At 36.3% G+C, this 10873-nt stretch overlaps 1 long non-coding RNA gene across 1 annotated transcript; it reads left to right on the top strand.

The window, feature by feature from the left end:
- Positions 1–1606: 1606 nt before the first annotated feature.
- Positions 1607–1999, top strand: LOC131857365 (uncharacterized). The gene is made up of 3 exons (XR_009358704.1): positions 1607–1669; positions 1766–1834; positions 1931–1999. It is a non-coding gene; the product is annotated as an uncharacterized LOC131857365 (long non-coding RNA).
- Positions 2000–10873: the final 8874 nt, after the last annotated feature.

Here is a 10873-nt window from a genome sequence, read left to right as displayed (position 1 = left end):
CAGCCGAAACATAGGAAGAATTAATTAATCAGTTAGGGCAAAATACATCCAAAATCAATAGACTGATTGTAAAATTGAAAACTTCTAAACTTGACCATCATCAATCCCTCGCCACTAGCCTAGAAACATTAGCTAGTGGTGCCATAGCTATTTCCACTGAAATTACCAAATGGGGAAGCTTTAGGGATAGGTGTCATCAATTCTATGCCAATGGGCTATCATACGATGGAGTTAAAAACAAAAATATTTCTAAACAACAAATATGTGCCCTTTTTGTTGACCCCAAAACTGGTCAGTCATTACCTCCTAATGCAAAGAGGTTTCTCATACATTGGTGTACCAATGTGCAGATGAAGAATCTTTTTTGGCAAAGGTGGTGGATGGTCTTTGATGATCCACCTTGTAATAATTATGAGGTGCCATTACATTTTTTGAGAAAAATATATTGTGAGTTTGTGCTCAATGTGCGCCCAAGTTATTTTGACATGAGAGAGTTTCATGGTAGAGGTGGTGGCTCTGCCCAAGATAGACCTAGATCCCATAGGTGATTAGCCACAGAGAATCGCCGCCCCTAGCACCCAAACCCAAGGTGCATCAGGCTGTCCCATTAGAGCTTAAAGAGTCGATGGAGCTATAGACTCTTCAGGTGACCACAGCATTGACTGGTGCCATCATCTAGCATGGGACATCATTAGCACACCCTATTGTATTGGATGATGAGCCGTTAGAGGGCGACAGAGAGCCCATCGAGCATAGGTGTGTCAGTTGCTTAGGGATATGCTCGAGGATAGATGATGCAGCCGGTGCAGATGGATACTCATATCATCTATGCATGATTTGCAATTGTAGATGTCAGGCTCACATGGTTGAGGATATCACGCTGACAGATGAGTTGATGGACATGGTGTTTGCCCATGAGCCACAGACACAAGTGTGTTGATTTGAGTTCATAACATTTTATTTATCAGTCACTTTAATTTTGTAATTACATAAATGAATTTTCATTTATACATCGATTTAAATTGAGACAAATAATATGCATTTCAGGATGCAACAGCGGTATCCCATACACCTCCCCTAGTTACCACAGCTGCAACTTTGACGCCTGAGGTATAAATTTTGTAACATGTTAAAATAGAATAGTACACTTTGAATTCAAAAAAATACAAGATATACTAACTATCTTTAATGCTTGGTCCAATTTCTAGTTTGTAGGTGTTGACAGGGAACGAAATGTCCCATATTGATGACATCACACTGTCGGCGATCGATTTTGGCCTACAAGGCTATACGGTATCATATTTTGTACAACTCTTTTTATGTATTGTTTTGATGGAATATGCAAGTCATTTCATTTTAGATTTTTAAAATTATGTTTAATTTATTATCTGTACTAATATCTCATGTTAATTTTCTATTTTTAGGGCACCCCCTCTGCGTCTAGGGCTCGTCTGAAGAAAAAGAATATCTCAAAGACGCCAAAATGTGTGAAGAAGGTAATTGAACACATTTTTAGTTGTACAATTGTTTGAAAATGTTGAAATCAAGTATTAGTTGGGGTTTGTAGATTGATTAGTGTTTTTTGTCTATTTTACATGTACAACGGCCATTTAGCTTTGTGGATATGTTGAATGCACCTGATTCGCCTGTGAATCAAGAGAGGGCAGAGGTATGTATCTCTAATTTATTTTCTTGATTTCATGATTATATGCACGCATACATGTGAACTTGTGATATATTATAATCTTATATTTTTTTCATACAGCAAATATCCATACCTATTTCGTCAATGGAGAACCCTCCTCCTTGCACTGGAGAAGCATATCAAGATCCGGTACACTTTTGTTTGATATGTCAAATTAATTGTTTACAACCTTCAATACTTATCATTATATTAATTGTATTTAATCTTTGTACATTTTTTGTATAGGTAATAGCGACCGTTTCTACATCGATGGTGAGCCATCCTTAGTCCATTGGAGAAGCATCTGAGGCACAGGTATGTCATTGTTCTCTATATTATAGCTTTTAAGTGTTTTTGATATATTTATGTTAGTACATTGTATTAATTGTACATTTAATCTACAGTAGACTCCTTCGCGGTACGGCCATAACATGGATCCATTTAAGTATATCTTCAAGAAAACTCCTAAGAGTGACAAGGAGAGGAGAGCGAAGGCATTAGCTCTTGGATCAGCCGATGATGTAATATACATTTCAATTGCAAAGGAATTAAAGTTAAATGCATAGTTATGATGTCAATTGTGAACTATTTTCTACAAAAGAATTCTAACTTGGCTTTTGAATTGTGAATTTGCAGCCATCTACAGAGCTGCGTACTGCACCAAAGAGGCTTGATTTTGATGATCCACCAGAAGTTTAGGATCATATAGTGTTTTTTTTGGTCATAGAATGACCAATACATGTAGATATATTCTACATTTTTATTGTATATCGATTTGGACATGGCATATGCCACATTTTTGTAATACTTGTATTGACTTGGTAGACATGCCTTTTTTTATATATATAAATATCGATATTCGATCCAATAAATGTGTAATGAGTTCATTATTTTGTATTCGTTGTATTTTGTGGTTGTCCTTTTATAAATTTAAATGAATATTTGTATATGTAATCAACAATATGAATATAAACAACAAAAATATATGATATAAAGCATTGCAATCGTGGAATATGATTTGATAAAATTTCTAAAATGTTGAATTAACCATACAAAAATCCTTGTATTCAGTTCATTATTGTGTATTCACTGTATTTGGTGGCTTCCCTTTTATAAATTTAAATGAATATTTGCATATGTAATTAACAATATGAATGTAAACAACAAAAATTGACAATATAAATTTAAACAACAATGTGTTTGGTGTGAGAGCACCCTCACGCTCGCAATGGTCAAATTTTATTCCTCGTGTGCACAAACTGACATTGCAAGTGCATCTAGGTGGGCATGTTTACGCTAGGCATGCCCCTGTCATGAATCCCAAAGCACCAAAACGTCGAGAGTCATACCCTACCAGTGAGATCTCTCAAGTGCCCTGAGTCCAAAAAATTGTCAAAATTTGACAGACTGTTTCTTCCAATCCATGACACATACAATCAATCTGTTTGATCCTATGGGGTCGTGTGAGGCTTGTCTACAATGGCCTATCTCGGTTTTCGATGACTCGAAGCCATTTTCAATTAGTAGCATTTTTTCGCCTGCTCAAAAAACCGTCAGTTGCTTGCAAGGAAAAGTTGCAAGATTGGCTAGAATTGATTCTGTTCCTCGTGTGCACAAACCAATGTCACGAGCGCATCCGGGTGGGTATGTTTACGCTAGGAATTCCCCTATCGTGCATCCCAAAGAACCAGAACGTCGAGAGTCATACCCTACCGGTGAGATCTCTCAAGTGCCCTGAGTCCAAAAAATTGTCAAAATTTGACGAACTGTTTCTTCCAATCCATGACACATATGGTCAATCTGTTTGATCCTGTGGGGTCACATGGGGCTCGCCTACAATGGCCTATCTCAGTTTTTGACGACTCAAAGCCATTTTCAATTAGTAGCATTTTTTTGCCTGCTCAAAAAACCATCAGTTGCTTGCAAGGAAAAGTTGCAAGATTGGCTAGAATTGATTTTGTTCCTCATGTGCACAAACTGACGTCGTGAGCGCATCCAGGTGGGAATGTTTACACTAGGCATGCCCCTATTATGCATCCTAAAGCACCAAAATGTCGAGAGTCATATCCGACCGGTGAGATCTCTCAAGTGCCCTGAGTCCAAAAAATTGTCAAAATTTGACGGACTGTTTCTTCCAATCCACGACTCATACAGAGGATCTGTTTGATCCCATGGGGTCACGTGAGGCTCCTCTATAATGGCCTATCTTGGTTTTTGACAACTCTAAGCCATTTTCAATAAGTAGCATTTTTTCGCCTGCTCAAAAAACCATCAGTTGCTTGCAAGGAAAAGTTGCAAGATTGGCTAGAATTGATTCTGTTCCTCGTGTGCACAAACCGACATCACGAGCACATCTGATTGGGCATGTTTATGCTAGGCATGCCCCTATCATGCATCCCAAAGCACCAGAACGTTGAGAGTCATACCCTACCGGTGAGATCTCTCAAGTGCCCTAAGTCCAAAAAATTATCAAAATTTGACGGACTGTTTCTTCCAATCCATGACTCATAAGTCGATCTGTTTGATCCCGTGGGGTCATGTGAGGCTTGTCTACAATGGCCTATCTCGGTTTTTGATGACTCAAGGCCATTTTCAATTAGTAGCTTTTTTTTGCCTGCTCAAAAAACCGTCAGTTGCTTGCAAGGAAAAGTTGCAAGATTGGCTAGAATTGATTATGTTCATCGTGTGCACAAACCGATGTCGCGAGCGTGTCTGAGTGGGCATGTTTACGCTAAGCATGCCCCTTTCATGCATCCCAAAGCACCAGAACGTCAAGAGTCATACCCTACCGATGCAATGTAGAAGTTGCTTGACAACTTTTTTGACAATTTTTTTGACAACAATGACAATTTTTGCTCAAATTGTATCTAGTCTCAATCTATCACCCCTATGACCTGATAATGACTCAAATAATTACCCATCATTATACAAGAATCAAGAATGCTCATGATTGACCAGGGACACATCACATATACTCAAAACATAGTCACAAAACATTGACACACAAAATAGTCACAAAACATTGTCACATATTATTCAAATAAGCTCTTGGCTATTTGATTATACAAAAAATTGTCTTACAAATAATCTCATGGGCTTTTATACAAAATTTGGCATTACAATATATGCAATTCAGCTCATCGCCATTTTAATATACAAATCATCTCATGGACTTTTATACAAAATTTGGCATTACAATATGTGCGATTCAGCTCATTGCCATTTTAATATACAAAATTTGGCATGTACATATGTACAAATTAGCTCATTTCCACTTAAATATACAAAATTATGCCCCTAAACATGTAAAAATCAGCTCATGGGCATTTATATATACAAAAAATGAATATAGAACAATTCGTCGATGATTTATACAAAATTCTCAAAATCATTCTACTCTAAATCGTAGAATCAATCAAGTGAGCCTTCAGGATGGCTCTAACCCATATTGTGTCAAGTATTGTCTCGTGGTCAGATTCACGAACTTTCCATAAAATCTTGTTATGAGGTCTACCACGATACTTCATCAAATGAATATTTGTTGCAACAACAAGGTTAGAGAAATGAAGAATATGTATGTGTGTTTCAAAGTCCTCGAACAACCAAACATCAAAATTCTTGATAGGGTATCTCCGAAGCCATGTTCCTGTCATGACAACAGACCCTAATGGGTACTCAATACCCTCTCCATCAATGATTGTGGTTGTCAATTTTCTTTTAGGCTCAACACAACGACACAAATAGTAATTTGTTCCTTCTTCATTGTTCTCTTCTACAACAACTGCATACACATGACCTGCATTTTATAAAGTGTTAATTAATACAAAAAATAAAGTATGATGTACAACAAAATGAACCAAAAAGAATACTTGCAAAAAAATTAACTCAAAAAATCACCTGAATCCACTAGGTCGGATACATGGTCAAAATCCACTGATGTCTCCATCTGGCTCAATTGTAGTGCTTTGGGAATTTGATATGAATCAATGGGAACCAACGGTCTACAAGACCATTTGTCAACCCACTCTTCTGATTCACATTCTTCCCACAAACAATACATGCATGAAGAGCAAAAACATACCATCTGTCTCGTATAAATTACCAGTGAACTTGAATTTGAACTCATAAATGAGTGCATGTCACTCGATCCTGCAACTGTACAACAATCTAGATAGTTTTCAATGTTAGATTCAGTAATCAACCAAAAATATCTACAAACCAATGACGTACCTGGATTACCTAGACCCATCATAGACTTACACCATCGCACAATTATTTCTGCATCTACCAGCTCAGCACCACCTTCGTACTTCAATTCTTCCCTGGTTAGGGCTCTTTTCACACATGCTCCTGCACCATCATGCTCTCCCTTACCATGTCCAGCCTCAGTGAAATTCCAAAAATGTTGTACACCACTTGTCACATGCATCCTTGTCAGCCAATAAAACATCCTTGCATTCTTGAATTGTGTGGTGCAATTATCTAACCATATTAAGTGTCGATTGTATCGTATGTTCCTTTCCTTTAAACTATCATAGAAAACTTTAAATCATCCTTGTACAAACTTTGCTGAATGAGTATGATCATCACTTATGTAGAAGTGATACTCTCTTACAACCTTTCTATCCTCCTCTATGCTATCATTTGCATGTATGAATGCTATGTGTACAAAAATAGAAACTTGTGTAGAGTGATAATACATGGATTGCACTTCATTTTGAGGTTGTAGAGTATAATTTTCAGTGAAATCAAGGATAGAGACAATGGTGCCAAGAGGAAATGTGTCCTTACACAACTTGAATTGCTCATCTAACCATCGAGCTCTATGTGTATGCATTATGTACTCATAAACTAGTTTCTCTTGAAACATTTTCATAAATTGAGCTACACATATATCATTTTTCACTAGCTCACATCTCTTCAAATCTTTTCCATCTTTAACTCCATATGTGACTGTCTTGTATTTTCCAAAAGAAACTAGTTTCGTACCAATTTCATGTGTGCTCTTGTTACCACATCATTCTTCCTTCATAATAAGAGTAAATTCCCCTTTAAAATTTCATTCAGAGTCCTTGTCTTTCTTGCAATGCCTCAGTTTGAGCCCTTAGTCCGTTTGTAAATTATCTTTAAATAAAAAAATGTTGAGTTTTAGTAATTGGTTGAACTCCATGAACACATTGAACCATCTTGAATCAGGTTCATTCAGTTCAATCAGGCTCATTTAGTTCATTCGGGTTCATTTAGTTCAATCAGGTTCATTTAGTTCAATCGGGTTCAAAAGTTCAGTCGGGTTCAAAATGCTTCAAAGTAGTTCAGCAGGTTCCAAAAGTTCAAACAGTTCAGGAATATTCAACATGTTCAATGAAGTTCAAAGGTTCAACGCACAACCAAAATGGAGAGGCAAAGCAATCAGTGGACAAATTTGGTCAACCAACAAAAGTTTGGAAGAGGGATATTGATTCACCATTTACTCAGGCATCAATTGGTTATTTTTTTTAGAGGATTGTGAAAGAGTTAGCGCGAAGAATGTCTATAAATTTCAATGTAGTCTGTAAATACAATTTTTCTGAGATAGCAAAATCAGTCTCTGTGCAGGGGGTATATCTCTCACTTCAATTGTTGGATCAAGCTAGATTTCGGATATGTTTTATGAAACCTATATTTACAAGTTCTCACCAAAGGAATTATGGAAATTCAATCTGGTCTGCAAGATACACTTAACAGAATACAAGTCTAGAACAAAGAACATTTTCTGATTTTTGTGACAGAAAAACCATCATGTTGCGAGGGGCATATCTTTTTATTCCACTGTTGGATGTTTCCCATTGTTTGATATGCCGTGCACAGACAAGTTGCGCACGTTTCCACCGGAGTGATTAACCAAATTATGTCTCCTTCAAAAGATATGGATGACTGAGTGTGGGTCTGTCCAAAATGACCAACAATAACCAAGTTTCTTGTTTTCAAACATTAAAAAGGCACGACTTATATTTGTAACAATGAAGCCCATAATTAATTCATAAAGCTTATGTATTTTAAGTTATAATGTTTTCATATTAAAAAATTATGATTAAAGATTACATTGAAGCCAAGAAAGTGTTGAAAGAATGAAGACAGTTATTTATATCCAACTATCAGCATATGATATGCCAAGATTTAGTTTTTGGAACTGAAAGTGTCTCACCGAGAGGAAAAGAAGGATAAATATGCAAAAAAAGAGATAGAGAAGGGGTTAGAATAGTTGACTTAGTTTTCAAGTTTTTAGAAGTTTTGTTTCGTGAAGTTTCTGTTTTGAAGAAGGAAGGATCAAACTTTTAAATCTGAAATGGAAAAGGATTTATAGATGTATTATCGTGCCTTTGTTGCAGGAGAATATATATATAAAGATCATACTATTTTTGGGAGAAGGAAAATTTGTGGGTTTTGAATCTGTGTAGATACATATCTTTGCATATGCTTATCTAATCAAATAGTAGTAATGACCTTTCTATTGTAGAAAACTATTATTTTTCTAGTACTCCTTCCTTTGGGTGTTTGTTCTTAGGAAATGATTTGTGTTTGAAAACATATTCATTTTCTCTTATCTATTCATTTCTTATTGGAATTATGGGAATGGTGTTCTGAACTTTGATTCAGTTACTTTCATCTCATGCATTGTAAAGATTAGAAAGATGGTTTTTCTCAAAAAATGTGTGAAATATTGGCCTCTCATCTAAGAATGAAGCAGGCAGCCTTTCTTGCTTTCCGGTTAAAAGAAAATGTGTGGTTAGAACCAATTAATTTATTGAGCATCTGATTGGGGAGCTGTACCCTGTAAAATTCAGAGCAAGATTATCAATCCCATGATAATCGATCCAACTGTTAGTGCTTTTTGTCCTTCATTCTGGGCATTGGGAGTTAATTTGCATATTCATTTTTGAAAGACAAATCTGTTCACTAACAGCTCTCCAAATGTATGCATTTTGGTAAACGTTGCAAACCACCACATATAGCACAAGAACCTTCCAAACAAGACATCTTATAATAAATACAACCATCATGTCTATTACATAACACACTTGAAATAAATTCTCTTGCGGACTTAGAAGGTGCTTGTATATTACATTCCTGCAAAACATCGTTAGTGTGCAAAGTAGAACAAATATGATGAAAAATTTCATAATGCATGGAAAATTCAATATGCATCCTACAACAACACGTGGTGCATACATGATTAATCTTAATATAAAAAGGTTTTGTCATTTCAAAAAATCTTTGAGAAATTTTTATTTGAGGAAACTTTTGAAGGAATCTTTCATAAAATTTAGTTTGAGTGATATCCAAAGAGTGTTTCGCATGTGGCTCATGATTTTTAGACCCAATTCGCCTTCTAAAAACATCTGTTTGGTTGGGTGATACTCTTGTGTTGTCATGCCAAAAATTTTCAATTAATGTTTTTAGTGCATCTACAACAACCTTGTCTTTGTGTGGTAGTCTACCCGAGAATGCCCAAAGAAAATTATTGTTAGGTTCTTGTATTTGTTCTCACCTCTTTAATGCTTTACTTAATGTTGTTCTACTAATGTTCAATGACTTACTTGTTTTGCTTATCAAACGATCTTTTTTTATTTTCTTGCTCATTACGGTTGATGTAATGACACGTCGAGTAGCACTAGAATCTTTACTACGTGATTTTGAACCAATAGATTGATATGCATCAAATCGATTTCTGACAATAGTTCTTTCACTGTTACTTTCAGATGATCTTAGGCCTAGAATTTTCATTCTCTCTAAAATTCAAATTTTTAATCATTTGAATAATTAATTGTCATCTTACGGTTTGATTTAAGTTTTTAAAATTGTTTTGCCATATTCTTTTAACCATTCTCCTACAAGTTCGTTCATTCATTTTATTGGGCATTGACTTCAATATATTCTCATCAATGTCAATTTGATACTTTGGTTTCCTACGAATGATTCTAGGAGGTGTTAACATTGGTACATTATGTACATTCAATTCATCAAGTAGAGAAGGTGTAATATGTTCATCATTTAATTGATTATTCAATGCAGTATCTTCTTCAATTGCATTAGGTTCAAACGGTAAATTATCAAATGTTTCTTCTTCAATTGCATTAGGTTCAAATAGTAAATTATCAAATGTTTCTTCTTCAATTGCATTAGGTGCATTATATTCATTTGGTAAATTGAATTGAGATGTTGAGGTTGACATACCTTCTTCCCGCATTGTTCTTATGTCACGCAATTTCTTCATACGCTGCCTTTGTCTTTCCTTTTGAGCCTCTTGTTGTTCCATCGTTCCTCGCTTGTTCTTTCCCATGGTTGAGATCGGTTGACCTAAATAGAATCATATTACATATATATGTAAAGAAAAGTTCAAAAATAAATAAATAACCATAAGTACGCATCTTATCACTATTTTTTGGAATCAAACTATTAAACAATCACAATTTAATCATTTGAAACCATGCAAAAACAAAAAACTAATAAAAACAACAATTCAATCATTTGAAATCATGCAAAAAACAAAAAATTCACTTACTTTTATGTATACAACAGTGATAGAAGTGCAGACACAGTTCCAGTGGGTCCTTCAATGACCTCAAAAACTTCTTTTGAGGCCATTGAGGCTCTTGGGAAACTAAAACTATGTCTATAAACCATGTACGCACTACATTGATAACTGTGTATGCGCTGCTAGGCCGTAAAATGTTGGCAATCCCAATGGTATCTTGGCTTATGAGTAAAATAATTACCGTGTATGCGCTTATGAGTAAAAAGTACTGCGTACACGCTAATAAGCCTTAAAAAAGTTATGGAAGGGGTATGGAGGAAGGGAGAGGGACAGAGGGAGAGAAGAGGGGGGAAAGGGAGAGAGAGGAGAGGAGAGGGGAGAGGGAGAGAGAGGGAGAGAGGGAGAGAGAGGGAGAGGAGAGGGGAGAGGGGAGAGAGAGGGAGAGAGGGGAGAGGGAGATAGAGGGAGAGAGGGAGAGAACATGGGGGGAAGGGAGAGGTATAGGGAGGGAGGGAGAGAGAGAGAGAGAGAGAGAGAGAGAGAGAGAGAGAGAGAGAGAGAGAGAGAGAGGAGAGAGAGAGAGAGAGAGAGAGAGGGGAGAGAGAGAGAGAGAGAGAGAGAGAGAGAGAGAAAGGGAGAGGAGAGGGGAGAGAGAGAGAGAGAGAGAGAGAGAG

The sequence above is a fragment of the Cryptomeria japonica genome, chromosome 8 (genome assembly GCF_030272615.1).
Source record: "Cryptomeria japonica chromosome 8, Sugi_1.0, whole genome shotgun sequence".
NCBI lineage: Eukaryota > Viridiplantae > Streptophyta > Pinopsida > Cupressales > Cupressaceae > Cryptomeria > Cryptomeria japonica.
Note: the sequence above shows the minus strand (reverse complement) of the source record. Positions and strands in the feature narration are given on the sequence as shown.